A 17485-nucleotide genomic window follows, 5' to 3' on the forward strand; every position below is an offset into this window, starting at 1 on the left:
CCCCAAATTTCTAATTAATTTCCTTCTCTGTCCAGGTAAGTTCTACTAACATGACAATATAATTTTTATTTTTGTCTCCATTTATCTTTACTCAAAAAGTTCTCCACTCTGCTTTTCCTTTCTTTTCCTGAATTTCCTCATGTACGTCTTTTTTTTTTAAAAAAAATTAGTTTATTTGTTTTCAGGGTTCTACAATCACTTCTACATATCATAGATTTTTTCCCCTCCTTACCCCTCCTTCCCCTCTCCTTTCCTCCCTCTTTCTCTCTGAGAAAGTGTGCAATCTGATATAGATTCTAGACATACATTCTTATTCAACGCATTTTCACCTTAGTCATGTTGCATAGAAGAATTAAATTGAATGGGAGAAATCACAAGAAAAACCAAAACAAACCAAACCAAAACAAAACATAACATAATACAAGGAAAATGGTTTGCTTCATTCTGTGATCCAGTTCCATACTTCTTTCTCTAGATGTTGAAGGCGTTTTGTCTCAAGAGTCCATTGGGAATTTTTTAGGTCCTTTCATTGCTGTGAAGGACTAAGTCTGCCAGAAAAATTCCTCGCATACTGTGGTTGCTGCTATGTATGAAGTTGTCCTGGTTCTGCTCCTTTCACTCAGCATCAGTTCATAGAAGTCCTTCCAGGCCTCTCTGAAGTCTTCCTGTTCGTCATTTCTTATAGCACAATAGTATTCCATTACATTCATATACCACAACTTGTTCAGCCATTCCCTAATTGATGGGCACCCCCTTGATTTCCAGTTTTTGGCCACCACAAAGAGTGCTGCTATAAATATTTTTGTACATGTGGGACCCTTTCCTATTTTTATGGTCTCTTGGGGATATAGTCCTAGAAGCATTATTGCTGAGTCAAAGGGTATGCACATTTTTGTATCCCTTTGGGCATAGTTCCAAATTGCTCTCCAGAATTTTTGGATCAGCTCACAGCTCCACCAGCAATGAATTCGTGTTCCAACTCTCCCACATCTTCTCCAACATGTGTCATCTTCCTGTTTTGTCATGTTAGCCAATCTGATAGGTATGATGTGGTACTTCAGAGTTGTTTTGATTTGCGTTTCTCTAATCAATAGTGATTTAGAGCATTTTTTCATGGGGCTATAGATAGCTTTAATTTCTTCCTTGAAAACTGCCTGTTCATATCCTTTGACCACTTATCAATTGGGGAATGACTTGTATTCTTGTACATTTGACTTAATTCTCTATATATTTTAGAAATGTGGCCTTTATCACAGACACTAGGTGCAAAAATTCTTATTTTTATTAACTAAAGAGTATTTATTGTATTCTCTACTAAGCCTTAGAGTTTTGAGGACATAACTAAATTCTGGAAAACCCTTACACAGAAGGATAAGTACAGTGAACGTTATAAGCAGATATAACAGCTGGAAGAACTGTAATTAAGTGCCAACTGACCAAAGAGTAATTTTCAGCTACTTCTTAAAAAAGAAAAAGAAAATGGGGAGGGACAGGGGCTTCAGATTGAACAAGACAAAAATCTTCTAATACTCCTAATGCGTTTGACCTTGGCTAGATCGTAACAAAATGGAAACAAGACTTCTATAATAACAACTCTCCCACTACAGCATTCTGTACACACCTGTTTTCCAAGCCCTCCCCACATCCCCCCAAGGCTTGCCAGCTTGTTGGGTCTGCTGATGGAGAAGCACATAGATCTTCTCTTTGATCCAATCTTTGTTGTAGGGCTGGTACATCTGAGCATCTGCTCAGTACACAAGGCAACTAAGATCTGCCAGATCATCAATGAAATCAAACAACTGACTTATGTCATATGCGACAGAGGGACTGTTGGGATTCATTCTCTTTAGATATTCTTCATACATCTTACAAACTCCTTCCATGCATTCATTCACTGATTCATAATCAGCATAAGTTTGGCCTTTTGGCCTCTTGGTAGGTTGTACCAACAAAATGGTATGAGACTTCATCTCCAAATGTAAATCACTCTCTCCGTTGATGACTCAACAAGTCATGCCTTGTAATACTGTATCGAGCTCCGAAGCTGTCACTGCCACAGCCACTGCACAAGAGCTGAGCCGCAACACTGCTAACAGCCATCGTTGCAAAAATTCTTTCCCAGTTTTCTGCTTCCCTCCTAATCTTGGTTGCAATGGGTCTGTTTGTGCAAAAATTTTTCAATTTAATGTAATCAAAATTATGCATTTTGCACTTCATAATGTTCTTTATCTCTTGTTTGATCAAAAATTTCTCCATTCTCCACAAATCTGAGAAATACACTATTTCTTGCTCCCCTAATTTGTTTATATTATCAATCTTTATACCTACATCATGAGTATGTCTTAATATACAAAGCTACTATAAGTTATATTTCCTTATTCTTCTTGGAAAAAAAACACTTTTCCAGAGTCATAATCTAGTCATCAGTTGTATCTCACCAAACTACAGAGACATATAAGATTAAATTTACTTCCTTGCAAATTTAAATTTCTACTTGATTTTATTTAGTACTAATACTCTGTATATCAGCACACAGAAAGCTGAAAGTAGGGATTATACTGTTGACTCTTTTTTTTTTTGTAATGTTTAACAATCACTGCCATACAATTGTGATTTTATCCTCCCCACCTACCCCCCACTCCCCCCCTCCCTCCCCACGACTGCATACAATTCTGTATAGATTCTACATATACTTTCCTATTGAGTATATTTTCACTATAGTCATGCTATGTAGTCAGACTAAGATAAATGAAAGAAATCGTATAACAAATCAGAACATGATACACAAACACATACACATACACAAACATGATCTGCTACAATATGTGAGTGACTTCCATATTTCTCTCTCTGAGTGTGGCAGGCATTTTGCCTTGAGATCCTCCATTGGGATTTTTTTTTTTTTTGGTAAGAAGTTCTTGTGTTATTACAAAAATCAAAGTCTACCAGAAAAAACTCTCACACACTGTGGTTGTTGCTGTGCATAAAGTTCTCCTAGTTCTGCTCCTTTCGCTCAGCATCAGGTCATATAAGTCCTTCCAGGCCTCTCTGAAGTCTTCTTGTTCATCATTTCTTATGGCACAATATTACTCCATTACATTCATATACCATAATTTATTCAGCCATTCCCCAATTGATGGACATCCCCTTGACTTCCAGTTTTTGGCAACTACATAGAGTGCTGCTATAAATATTTTTGTACATGTGGGACCCTTTCCCATTTTTATGATCTCTTGGGGATATAGTCCTAGTAGCGATATTGCTGGGTCAAAGGGTATGCACATTTTTGTAGCCCTTTGGGCATAGTTCCAAATTGCTCTCCAGAATGGTTGGATGTGCTCGCAGCTCCACCAACAATGAATTAGTGTTCCAACTTTCCCACATCTTCTCCAGCATTTATCATTTTCTTGTTCTGTCATGTTTGCCAATCTTATAGGTGTGATGTGGTACCTCAGAGTTGTTTTGATTTGCATCTCTCTAACCAACAGTGATTTAGAGCATTTTTTCATATGATTATAGATAGCCTTAACCTCTTCCTCTGAAAATTGCCTGTTCATATCCTTTGACCATTCATCAATTGGGGAATGACTTGTATGATTATACATTTGGATCAGTTCTCTATATATTCTAGAAATGAGGCCTTTATCCCCGAGCTTAGCTGTAAAAATTCTTTCCCAATTTACTACATCCCTCCGGATTTTGGTTTCATTGGGTTTGGTTGTGCAAAAACTTCTCAGTTTAATGTAATCAAAATTATCCATTTTGCATTTCATAATGCTTTCTATCTCTCCTTTAGTAAAGAATTCTTCCCTTCTCCATAGATCTGATAAATACACTATTCCTTGCTTCTCCAGTTTATTCATGGTATCAATCTTTATACCTAAATCATGTACCCATTTGGACTTTATTCTTGTGTACGGTGTCAGGTATGGGTCTATGCCTAATTTCCGCCACACTGTTATCCAGTTTTCCCAGCAATTTTTGTCAAACAATGAGTTCTTATCCCAGAAGCTGGGGTCCTTGGGTTTATCAAACAGAAGGTTGCTATATTCCTTGCCTACTGCATCTTGAGTGCCAAGTCTATTCCACTTGTCTACCTCTCTGTTTATTAGCCAATACCAAGTGGTTTTGATAATTGCTGCTTTATAGTACAGTTTGAGGTCTGGTAGCGCTAGGCCACCTTCCCAAGCATTTCTTTTCATTAGTCCCTTTGATATTCTGGACCTTTTGTTTTTCCAAATGAATTTTGATATTATTTTGTCCAGCTCTAGAAAGTAATTGTCTGATAGTTTAATTGGTATGGCACTAAACAAGTATATTAATTTGGGTAGAATTATAGTGTTGACTCTTTTTAAAAAATTTGGCTCCTTAAATTAATGACTATTTTTTCCTGTGTTGTAATTATTACTTTGCATAGTCTCTAACTTGATAGACTTAGACATTTTTCTTCCTTTTATTCTCTTTTGAAATTTAAATCATTTTTATCAGACTTGTAAGACTCTAGGAAAATATAATTTTGTCAGTCATCAACATGTGCACTTCATCCCTGGCCATATGTCCATCATTCATGTTTTAATTTGTGGTCCAGAAATCTAAATTCTGTTCACAGGTGTCATCTTATTAATCATTTTCCAAACTGGCCTTTTTCATATTAGCCTCGCCTCCAAATGGCAGTAGTGATGCAAACATTCCCCCCCTCCCAGAGACCTCTCCTGGACTTTGTAATCCCCAGCAATGCCGTCTACGTTTATTCCAGCAACACAGTTCGATCCCACACATGAATTACCAGAAGTGTTTGGAAATGTCAGATTTAACAAATCTTGGGAGGCTTTCTGTCATAGTTTAGATACATTCTCCGGGAAGTCAGCAGACCTCCCCATTGTTAATGTCAGGTTGATAAATAAATGCCTTGGAACTGCTTAGCAGTGTTGCCAACCATCACTACTGGTCTCTTCTCATGACTATCTTAATGTCACCAATGGGTCCACATTTCAATTAATTTCAGTTCAAGAAACATAGTCTGATCTATACTCTAGCAAGATTATTTTATCAGCTGGGAGAAAAATGGTTTACGTGGGGACAAACTGAAAAGGCACACTATTACAATAGCTCAGGTGGGAGTGGATCAAGTAAGCAAACATTTTTTAAATTTGTATTGTGTTTTAAGCACTATGAGAGTTGATGTGGGCCTGAAATAAGGCAGTAGTCATACGAATAAAAAAGAGGGAATGAAATCGAGATACTATATCATGTGAAATGAACAAGATTTCACAATGGATTGGTTATTTGGGAGGAAGGAATGGGAAAAATTAATGTTGGCTGGGAGGTTACAAATTTGGATTTACCGGACAATAGTGATTCTCTCAACAAAAATCAAGAAGTTTGGAAGCAGGGTGGGTTTAGGAGGAAGGAGAATGAATTTTGTTTTGGATATGTTAAGGTTGAGATTCCAATGTGATAGTCTAATGGAAATGCCTAATAGGCAGTTGGTAAATGTGGAACTGGACTATAGGAGGGAGATTAAAGTTGAATAAAAACATTGAGGAGTCATATAGACATGATAATTAAACTCAAGGAAGCTGATGGGATTATTGAGGTAGAGGAGGACCAGGGATGTATTTTTGGGCAACATTCACAGATAAGGGCAAGAGTTGTTTAACAATACAGCAAAAAAAGACCAAGAGCAGAAGTGAAAAGAAGAGGAGAAAACCCAGGAAAAGTATCATGGAAACGAAGGGAGAAGAGAGTACTCACAAGGAGGTAGTCATGGACAGGGTCAAAAGATAAAGAGAAATTAAGGAGGAGTGAAAAGGGCTTGTTGGATTTGGTGGTATTTCAATAGTATGGTGGGGTTGGATGCCATATTGTAAAGGCTTTAAAAGTCAATGGAGGCATTAAGTATAGATGGCTTTTTCCTTAGAGTCTGGCTGTGAAAATCAAGAAAAATATAGAATCATAACCCAAGGAGTTTTTGGGGACAGAAGAGATATATAAATATTTGAAAGTGTCAGAGAACAAGCCAGTAAATAGGGAGCAACAGAAGATAAGGGGAAAAGTTACATTCTAAACCTCCTCTCCCATACTCTAGATTTTCATCTTGGAGACTCAATCTGAAATTAACACAAAGAGCCTCTCTGTCCCTGTGATCTCTCCCTCTGTTCAGATTGCTTCTCCCAAAAGTTCCACTTTAAAAGGCCTTTAAAAAGGTCCAGCAATAGTTCATTAATCTCCAGAATGAATTCCAGATCTGATCTCCAGATATTTGATATCTTTATCTCTTCCAATCTTCCCTTCAGCTTCCTTTTATGTTTATCTTCTCTTATTGTAATTATGCTCTCCTGGAGCCTATGAGATATTCAAGGAGGACTAGCACTGTGGTGTGAGGGCTTGCCAAGCACTTTTCAGGGCTGTTCATCCATCTTTGGTGTCTACCTGGTACTTAACTCTTATCTGTGACTGCAAGAAGCTATACAACGTGCAGTGGCTACACCCCAGGATAATGCCTCTGCAGATGGGTTAAACCAGGTTGAGGGTAACCCATGGACCTCAAATCCATCGTTGAGTTAGGGAAGTGTCCGCCCCAAGCATGTGAAGGATTTCCCTAGTGGAACGGGTAGATGAGAACAATTCATTCCAATGGCTATGAAAGTGGTTGAAGCAGGCACTATGACTTGCTGAGAGGTTGGTCAGACAATGAAGAAACTAAGGTCATTCACTGCATCCAGAGCCATTACCAGTAGTTGTGATTTCAATGACTCTGAAAAAATGAGCCTGATTACTTTGTGCAACTGTGCCTCACTTAAATCCAATTCATGTATTAGTCAAGACATTGCCCAATGAATTCATTGGTCTTTGAAAATAAAGCACAAATAACATTTCTATTACCAGCACATTCTTGATACATGATAACCCAAAGGAGAGAAAGAAGGGAGAGGGAGAATGGGGGAAATTATCTCATTGGGAAATCAACTGACCTAGAAAATAGAGTGAGGAGAGATAGTTTAAGAATTATTGGACTACATGAAAGCCATGATTAAAAAAAAAGAGCTAGACATCAAATTTCAAGAAATTATAAAGGAAAACTGCCTCAATATTTTAGAATCAGGGGTAAAATAAAATAAAAAGATCCACCAATTACCTTTTGGAAGAGATCCCACAATGAAAATTCCCAGAAATATGGCAGACAGATTCTAGAGCTCCCAGATCAAGGAGACAATATTACAAGTGGTCATTGAAGAGCCACAGGCAGGATCACACAAGATTTATCTGCTTTCAAGTTAAAGAACTGGAGAGCTTGGAATATGATATTCTGGAAGTCAAAGGATCTAGAACAGGGATGGGGAATCTGTAGCCTTGAGGCCACATGTGACCTTCTAGGTCCTCGGGTGTGGCCTTTTTTGATTGAGTCCAAGTTTTACAGAACAAATCCTTTTATTAAGAGTCCTTGTTCTGTGAAGTTTAGATTCAGTCAAAGGGCCACATTTGAGGACTTAGAGGGCCACATGTGGCCTTGAGGCTGCAGGTTCCCTACCCCTGATCTAGGATTGCAACCAAGAATCCCCTTCCCAGTGAAACTAAGTATAATGATTTAGGGAGAAAATGGTCATTTAATGAAATAGATGACTTTCAAGCATTTCCAATGAAAAAACTAAAGCTGAACAGAAAATTTGATATCTAACACAAGACTTAAGGAAGCATAAAAAAGTAAACATGAAAGAGACTTAATAAGGTTAAACTGTTTACATTCCAGTATGGGAAGATGATACATGTAACTTCTAAGAACTTTATTATTATGGCAATTAGGAGACTGCAAAAACAGATGACATGGACATGAGTCAATTATACTGAGATGATCTCAGAAAAATGAAGGGATGAAAAAGAGGGATGCATTTGGGAGAAGGGGAAAGGGAGAGGTAGAATGGGGAAAATTAGCTCACATAAAAGAGGCACACTTGAAAGTTCTTACAGTGGAAGGGAAAGTGAGGAGAGTGGGCAACACTTGAACCTTATTCTCAGAATTAGTTCAAAGAGGGAAGAATATAGAAACATTCTTAACTGAATATAGAAATGTATCCTATCTGTCAGGAAAATAGGAGGGAAAGGGGCTAAGAGAAAAGGGAAGAGGATAAAAGGAAGAATAGATAAAAGGAGGTAGTGGTCAGAAGCAAAATTTACTTTTGAGAAGGGTATAAAGGATGAAAAGAGGTAATAAGAGAGAGAGAGAGAGAAGAATAAACAGAAAAAAATAGGACAGATGGAAATGTGCAGCTATTAATCAGAATTCTGAAGGTGAGTAGGATAAACTCACCCATAAAAAAGAAGAGTATAGTAGAATGGATTAGAAACCAGGATCCAACAATATGCTGTTTACAAGTTACATACTTGAAACAGAAAGACACTCATAGGGTTGAAATAAGGGGCTGGACCAGATTTTGTCATTCTTTAGCCGAAGTTAAAAAAAAAAAAAGGCAGAGGTAGCAATTATCATCTCAGAAAAAGCAAAATTAAAAAATGACCCAATTAAAAGAGATAACCAGGGAAACTACATTTTACTAAAAGGTACCATAGACAACAGATGGAAATACTAAATTTATATGCACCAAATGGGAGAACATCCAAATTCTTAAAGGAAAAGTTAAATGAGTTACAGGAGAAAATAGATAGCAAAACTATATTGGGGGGACCTCAATTGTACCCTCTCAGAACTAGGTAAATCCAACCATAAAATAAATAAGAAAGAAGTTAAAAGATGAATAGAAAAGTTAGATATGATACACCTCTGGAGAAAAATAAATAAGAATACAAAGGAGAATATTTTTTGTCAGCTGTACATGGCATCTTCACAAAAAATGAACCATGTATTTGGGCATAAAAACCTCAGAACCAAAGGCAGAAAAGAATATTAAATGCATCCATTTCCAGACCATAATGCAATCAAAATTACATCCAATAAAGGGTCTTGGAAGCAAATATTAAAAATTAGTTGGGAACTAAGCAATCTAAAACAAACTAAAGAATGAGTGGGCAAAAAAGCAAATCATAGAAACAATCAATAATTTTATTACATATAATGACAACAATGAGTCAACATACCAAAATGTGTGAGATGCCACTAAAGCAATACTTAGGAGAAAATTTATATCTCTAAATGCTTAAATCAATAAAAACAGAAAGAGAGAGAGAGAGAGAGAGAGAGAGAGAGAGAGAGAGAGAGAGAGAGAGAGAGAGAGAGAGAACAGATCAGCGAATTGGACATGCAGTAAAAAGAAAAACTGGAAAAAGAACAAATTTAAAATCCCCAATTAAGTACAGAAATAGAAATCCTGAAAAATCAAGGGCAAGCTTAATAAAAATTATTTTACATCATTGAAATAAAAATGCAACATGATACCTTACAAAAGTGACATTTGAGTTGAGTGCTGAAGTAAACTAGGAATTCTAAGAGGTAGAAGTCAGGAAGAGGACTTTGCAGGCATGGGGAGAGTTTGTTCAAAGACATGAGGTTGGAGTATTTAAAATCACATAGGTACAATAACAAGGCCAATTTGACTAGACTGAAGAGTATGTGCAGGAAAGTAACGTAATAATATAAGAAAATTAGGTTGGATCATGAAAGACTTGAAATATCAAAAAGAGGCGTTTGTATTTGACCTTAAAGTTGATAGGGAACTAGTAGAGAGAGCCAATTGACCATGATATGGTCAGACAGCCTTGTGTGGGATGGATTGGAGAGACTTGATATTTCTTCTCCTTCCTTTGAATTTTATTTTATTCTCTATTTAGGAAACACTAAATAAAATAAATATTTCTATATCCTTATTAGAACAGAAAACAGAAGAATCATAAACAATCAGTCAACAAGCATTTATTATACACCCATTCTATGCCAGGCACTGTGCTAGGTTTTGTATACAACACTGAAAATCTCTTTTATGTACAATTTGCTTTTCTTTTTAAGTATATAATAAATTCAACATGTCATTTTCAAAGATGTCGCACTAATCTATGACTCCCTCTGTTCCCTTTTGTGTATTTAAAAGAAATATTTCAATGCCACTCTTTTCCATTGTTATTTGCTGTAGTTCTAAAAATGGCAGCAATAGAAATATCACAAGAGAATAATACTAAAACCTCAATAATTGGTAAAGAAGAAACAAAATTATCATTTTTGCGGATGGCATGAAGGTTTCCTTTGAAAACTTTATAGAATCAGCAAACAGTAGTTTTTTAAAAATTAAACCATGAGATGCAAAATAGATACACAAAATTTATCAGCATCCCTATAAAAAATTTAAAAAATGATAGATAAAAGATAGAAAAAGAAACCATATACAAAATAACTACAAAACGTATGTAGTATCTGGTGGTCAGTCTACCTCACTCAAGACTTATATGAATAAGTTGCAAAATACTCTTCTTAGAAATAAAATCTTAAGTAACTAAAAGGCTATGTATTGCTTATAATTGGACCATGACAATATAATTTAAAGAGATATTATCTACAGGAATTTACAGACATAATGCTATATCAATCAAATTACCAAGGGGTCACTCTATAGAATGAGACAAAATCAGGTTAAAATTTGGAAGAACAAAATGTCTGGGACCTAAAGGGAAATAAAGGGGGGGAAGGTGGGGGAATAGCACTTCATGACCTCAAACCATTGTATAAAACTATAATTACCAAAACCACTTGGAGCTGGTTAAAAAATGTAATTTTTTTATTAGGGGCAGGTAGGTGGTACAGAGAGCATCTAGGTGACTCAGTGGATAGAATTCTAGGACCGGAGTCAGGAAAGCTCATCTTCATGAGTTCAAATCTGACCTGACACTTACTGGCTGTGTAACCCTGGGCAAATCCCTTAATCCTCTTTGCCTCAGTTTCCTCATCTGTAAAATGAGCTGGAGAAGGAAATGACAAACCACTCCAGTATCTTTCCCAAGAAAACCCCAGATAGGGTTGCAAAGACTCTGAAATGGCTGAACAACAAAATGGAAAAGTAGATCAATGGAACAGACTAGATAAGCAAGAAATCAAAAATACTCAGTCAACAAGCATTTATTAAACACTATTTTGTGCCAGGCACTGTGCTAGGCTTGGGGAACACAATGAATCAGCCCATGTCCTCTGGGAAGTTACTTTCTTTTGGGGTGTATACATTAAAGTATATAAAAATAAATACAAGGCAATTTTGGGATGACTCATCATCATACATCTTTTTACAAAGGCTTTTTGCGTCTTTATGTTTATCCTACTTTCATTTTATGTCCCAGGATGCTCAAATCCCATTTGAAAGCTGTGCTTCATCATGCATATATTTTAGCAGTTTTTATTAAACCAGAGTTCTTTTCCTTTTAGCTATCAAAATGCAGCAATATCTTATATCATTTAACAATTGATTGAACTCATTTTGTTCTTTATGTAAAAGAACTTTTTCTGTTCTTTTAAATGCTAACCTCCTGAAAAGTCTTTGAAGAGATAACGTACTAAATCAGCAGTGATGATACAAATGCAAATAGTAAATCAATCCCTATCCTCATGGATCTCCCTCATGGAAAGGGGAGGCAAGAGGTCCCTATGTAGTTATCTACGGAATAAATAGAAAGAGGATAAGTAGAAATCAACGAAAAGTACATGAGGCAGTAAGTTTGCTGCCACCAGAAGTGTTCAGCATAGACTGGATATTCAGCTACTTGTCAGAAGTTTTGTACAAAGGATTCCACATGGGGTGAAAACTCAAACAACCTCCAAGAACCTTTGCATGCCTAAAGAAATGAGAGAAATAGTTTAAGGAAAACTGATTCTGAATTCCATAGGCTGTGCAGAATTTCTATGAGCTTTGAGTACTAAAACCTTTTTGCTAGACAGGGTTAACTCACTCTTTGGGTGTATTCATATGTGTTCAATGTTCCAGAAAATGTCAGGTCTCTTTTAGAACAAGCTAACAGAACCACATTCCTTTCCCCTCACAGGGAACTACCCAATAGCTAGCAGGAGAGCATTCTCTGAATTCTGAGTCTTGGGATAATCACCCTGAAGCCAACTCTACACATGTCCCCCTGTTTGTTCAAGGGATGAATCGGCATGCTAGGGCAGCATCCCAATTTCTCACCACGAGGACCACGACTGCATAAGGCAGCACCATCATCATGGTTATATCAGTGGCTTTTGAGTGACTCTGTACTCCTGACCACCGGAATATCTGGTAGCCATGTGTTTTGCACACGGGAAGGAAGCATTACACATCTTCAACTGTTTTCAAGGCTATGGCAGCAGCAGCTCAGTAATTAGAGCAGAGAGATCTTGGAAAACCTTGTCTGGCCAGCGAATGATGAGTTTGCTTTTGGTTTAGGACATTAGCATGCAGAGGTGGGTCACAAGGGAAGGGTGGTGAGATGGTTTGGAAAGATAAAGGGGAGTGATTCAATGTGGTGGGGAAGTCTCTGAAGAAATCAAAGCACCCAAACATCATTATTTCTCTAGGCTCACAGACATTCTCTCTCTCACCAATTGTTTTTCTCTGCTAATGAAACTGTTGGACCTTGAGATCCACATGGATAAACACACTGGTTGACTTTAAAGTTTCTTCAAATCCTAGGCCTAATTGGCAAATGACAGTGGGTGGAGGAAGCTTGTCAAGAAAGCCCACAAAACACTCTCTGGCAAGAGTCTCAATCCCTAGAAGACCGTTCTCTCGTGTTGTATTCTCTATGGACTAATGACATCGGAGAGTCACCAATTATAAGGGAAATACCAGGATACCAGAGTTGTTCCATGGCAAAGTGGTCAATACATACCTTTCTCTACCCCTACACAAACCATGAGGCAAAATCAAGTCATTTCCTACAGAGAATCTTCAATCTGAAAAGAAGAGATTTGCTCTCATGTGCTGCTCCATAGACACAAAAGATAGCTTGGACCTTGGTAACTTGGGTTATAATGGGAATGGGCTAGGAAAATGCTTTGGAACCAGCGAAGTCCCATGCAAACCTCATAAAGTTTGGCTTTTTCTTTCTTTTAACCAATGAACCCTAGGTCAGGATGGGTTTGGGGGTAACTTCCTCCTCACAACCTCGACTTCCTGTCTCTAAGGGAAAGAAAAGACTCATCTCAGTCTCTCTTACAAAACATTTTGGTGACTTCAATGTAGATGAATCAGAAACATATGGATCAAATTTCCTCCTAAAATACACATGGGCTTAGCAATTAAAAGAAAATGTGTTGGATGCAGCAGATTTGCTCTTCCAGCCAAACCCAAATGTTTGAGAACTCCACAGCCCCCAGACAGAGTGATGGCCACCAAAAAGGATCACAAGGAATTAATGGAGAAAAACTAGGCTGATAAATGTAGAGGCACAAGGCATACAATAACTAGGAGGAAGCACTACTGGGCCTGGTGTCAGGAAGACCTGAATTCAAATCTGTTCTCAGACGTGTATTACAAGTATGACCCTGGGCAAATCACTTAACCTCTGTCTGCCTCTAGTTTTCTCATTTGTAAAATAGAGATTATTGTAGCACCTACTTGGGTTGTTACAAGGCTCAAATGGGATAATATTTATAAAATGTTTAGCCTAGTGCCTGGCACGTAATAAGTGCTTAATAAAAAACCCAGAAAAACAAAACTTATTTCCTTCCTTCTCCCCCCACCCCGCTTCCTTTCTCTATCCCTCCTACTCTTCATCCCTCCCTCCCTTGTTTTCCTTCCTTTCTTCCATCCAGTCAACATTTTGTTTTTCAACAGTCAGCAATTTCCATGCACACAGAAATAGGGAATGAAGCATTTTAGTGTCTATGGATCCCATTAACAGGGAAAATTCTCCTGCAGAAATTATGCACTAGAAAATTTGCCTTGAAATATGGGCTGATAAATGTGTTAACTTACAAGGAAAAAATCTAAACTATATTAGAAAAGGGTTGTTACAAGATGTACTGGATAGACATACACCAAACACATTCTGGCTGGCAGGCTGTACATTCTGTTATTTGATAAAACTAATAATGTGGTAGGACGTGTTGATATAACTGATCCATTTAGCAAAAACCACAAACATTTACACAGAAAAAATAAATAAATAAGGTTTGCAGCTCTGGCAGAGGAGCTAAAACAAATCTAGAAACTGAGGAGCATCAAAAAAAAAGACAGATATTGACTTGGCAAGTGGGATGATTTCACTGCACATTTGTTTGACTCAGGGAACAAAACGTTTGGTCAAATCAAGGGAACTCATCATTCAGTCACTTTCTACATTTATTTACTAAATAGCTATAGGTATCTCCCTAACTGATTTCTGCCCCAGTTGTAAAATGAGGTGAATGCTACCATTTGTCACTAGATATCTATGAAGTACTTTGCACTCCTCTGAGGAAGGAGCAGAGCCATAACTAGGAATTCTGCACATTGAGCAAAGTGGGCAGATCAGGTGATAGGGAGAGCTCACCTGGGGTGTATAGCCATGGAAAATGAGAAGAAAAAGCACAGCCTTTGACAGTGCTGATAGAATCCCCTAGATCAGGGGATTCATGTTAAGAACATGAAGTCCATGGATTTCAGGAGGTTTATTAACTTGGGTGGGAAAAAAAAATTACATCTTTGTTTTTCACTAACCTCTAACTGAAATTTCTCGTTTCCTTTAATTATAAAGGTAGGCAACAAATATTTTTTCTGTCCATAGATTTCACCAGACTGCCAAAGGGATCCATGACACAAAAGTGTTAAGAACTTCTGCTCTAGATTTTAGGACCCTGAGACAAACCCCAGCTGCCCCATTTAGTTATGGCTCAGAGAAAAGAAAATACAAAGACAAGCCATCATTACTGGGCTTTTTCCTCAAGTTTAGGAGAGTAACTTTTTGCACTTTGGGTTTTGTTTCCAAGTCTTTAAGAATGTCTCTGGCTTTTCGATGGGACATTAATATTTTAGAATCCTCTTTAAATGTGTTGAGATAACACTGGGGAGTTTTTTACTTAGATGAGACCAGTTTGGATTCTCTGACATCAATAGCCATATAATCATACTTAGATAACACAGACCACCCAGGAAACTAAAATGACTTCACAAATAGTCAATCACATAATCTCAGCAGATCTTTGAAGAGGTTTTTACATAGCAGAGGGAGTCATTCTCAATAAAATAGCCAAGGAACTGAGTGAGTGATGTATCTAAATTTACGGGAGACCTGTGAGAGAGCCACAAATAAACTAGAGAAATGCTTCTGACATTTTGCAAATCATAAACATTACCTGACACAATCTTCTCCCAATTTATTCTTTCATTGTTTTGAGCATTATATGCACCAAAGATGCTTCCAGAAGATTCCCAACTCAAACCGTATTGCAACTTTTTTATGGTGTGGTGGTAGGGAGGTGGAGAGTGGGAAGGTGAGAATTGCAGACAACAGGAAGGAGGTATGGAAATTCTGGTGCCAAGTTTTTTCTATTTTTACAAACAGATAATGTTCAATTGACAACACTGTTAGAAACTAATACCTTATTGGTTACTGTGCTGGGCTCCACTTGGCACAGAATCATAGATTTGTTACTCTCCGACCTGAAATATGATTGGTGCTTTCCTTTACAGTTTGATCTTTTTCACTTGAATGATAAGGCAAGTATTTTTTGGTAGGGGGTGAAGTAGATGCATTTTGTGACAGTTTTCAGGTATAATTGATATTTTCCCCTTAGGAAGCCTGATTACTTTCATCCTCATTCAAGGTAGATGCCTATAGCACACTGTCCCCAGTTAAACTAAAGCAACTTACAAAGTCAAGCCAGTAAGCATTTATTAAATGCTGATCATCTGCCAAACTTGGTGCTAAGTGTTGAGAATACACATAGAAGCAAATAGAAAGATAGTTCTTGCCCTCAAGGAGCTTATATTCTAATGGGGGAAAAGATAATACATAAAAGAAGGCTGAAAGATGATAGGAAGGGAAAGATATCCATGAAATGTGTGGGGGTGGTGCATAGTAGAGTAAGAAGTTTGGAGAGTCAAAAGCGGAGAGCTGACTGAGGAATGAAAGAGTAAATATGGTTGGCTTGGGAAATATCTTGAAGATGGAGGTTCCAGGAGGAAAAGATCCATCAAAGAAAGTGGCCACAGCGGTGAAGGAATCTTCCAGGGTGAGAAGAATGCTAGGGAAGGGTACAGAAACAAATTCAAAAAGTCAGGAGTAGAGCCCAGAGAGGAATAAAGGTACAAAGTCTTCCCACTAAATGAACTTACATTTTTTCCATCATTATTTTTAATAACAGATTTTCAACTCAAGGACAATTGCTTTATCTCCTTTGTGATGCTTGGAAGAAGAGAAAGAGATGAAAAGATTCACCTGAAAGGTGAAACTTCAAATCTTTTATGATGTTGATACAGACTAGGGAAAGGAGAAACTAAATCCTGGCATGTTGTGCTTGGGGAGAAAAAACATTGCAGAAAGAGTCTAATGACAATTCAAGATTTTATCTGAAAGGAAAAGATCAAGGAGAAGCTGGTCTGCTATATGCTCAGTTTAAAACTAGTCAAAATATGTGATTTTGACAGGATGAAACAAAAAAAGACATTTGACAATTTAAAGATAAAAGAATTGTCTATCTGATCATGTCTTTCTGATTTCCCATAAATGGAAATTATATAATTTTTGAAGGAAATATATTAGGAAGAAATATATATTAAATTCCCAGAGCTTACCATAGTGATGGACTCTGAAAGGAATCAGAGCATATGGCATGGTGATTTCTCTCAGCCATGACCATGCTTCTGGGTGACTGGAAGGATGGTGGTGCTATCAACATTAATAATGTTTCCAAAATCATATGAAAGCACCATTTTCAGTGGAAAACAAACCTCTCATCTTAAAAGTCTCAAAACACTACAGTAACAATGTCCCACCAATTTCAGTTTATGATGGAAATATATGTTTGTGTCTGTGTGTATTTACACATGTATATGTGTTTGGGAAGGTCTGTATATAAACATCGATGTACAGGGCAAAGTTAGTAGGGGTGGAATGTGGAGGTGTAACATGAGAAGTAAGGACAGGCAAAAAGGGTGGGAGAGAGGAAAAGGGTGGGATAAAAACTCAGGTTCAGCATCTCTATGCATATTTTTAACAGTAGGCTAACCATGTTCTGCCAATAAATACTTTTTGAAAATTATTATGTTGGAAAATGTTTTTCCAGGTCTGAACAATATGTACTAGCTCTACCTGCATTTGCCACAACCAGTCCCATCTTCTTAACCAATCCAGCTTCTCTCAGATGGCTACCAGATACTCCTGTGGTTGGGAACCACTCACACAGAAGCCACAACAACCAAAATAACACTGCTTTGACACAGTGTTCCTTCATGATGGATTAAGTTGATCCACTAATTTTCATTCTTAAACAAATGTCTGTTTGTGTGTGTACATGTGCATATATGCATGCAAAAGTCATAGTACCCTTCTCCTGTTCCTAGAGAGTGACTTTGTCTTCTCCAAAAAGTGTTTT

General features: G+C 37.4%; 1 pseudogene; it reads right to left on the reverse strand.

Moving 5' to 3' along the window:
- Positions 1-246: 246 nt before the first annotated feature.
- The window catches only part of LOC140513822 (enhancer of rudimentary homolog pseudogene), an 86555-nt pseudogene continuing 69316 nt past the window's right edge, over positions 247-17485 (reverse strand).

This window comes from Notamacropus eugenii, chromosome 7 (genome assembly GCF_028372415.1).
Source record: "Notamacropus eugenii isolate mMacEug1 chromosome 7, mMacEug1.pri_v2, whole genome shotgun sequence".
NCBI lineage: Eukaryota > Metazoa > Chordata > Mammalia > Diprotodontia > Macropodidae > Notamacropus > Notamacropus eugenii.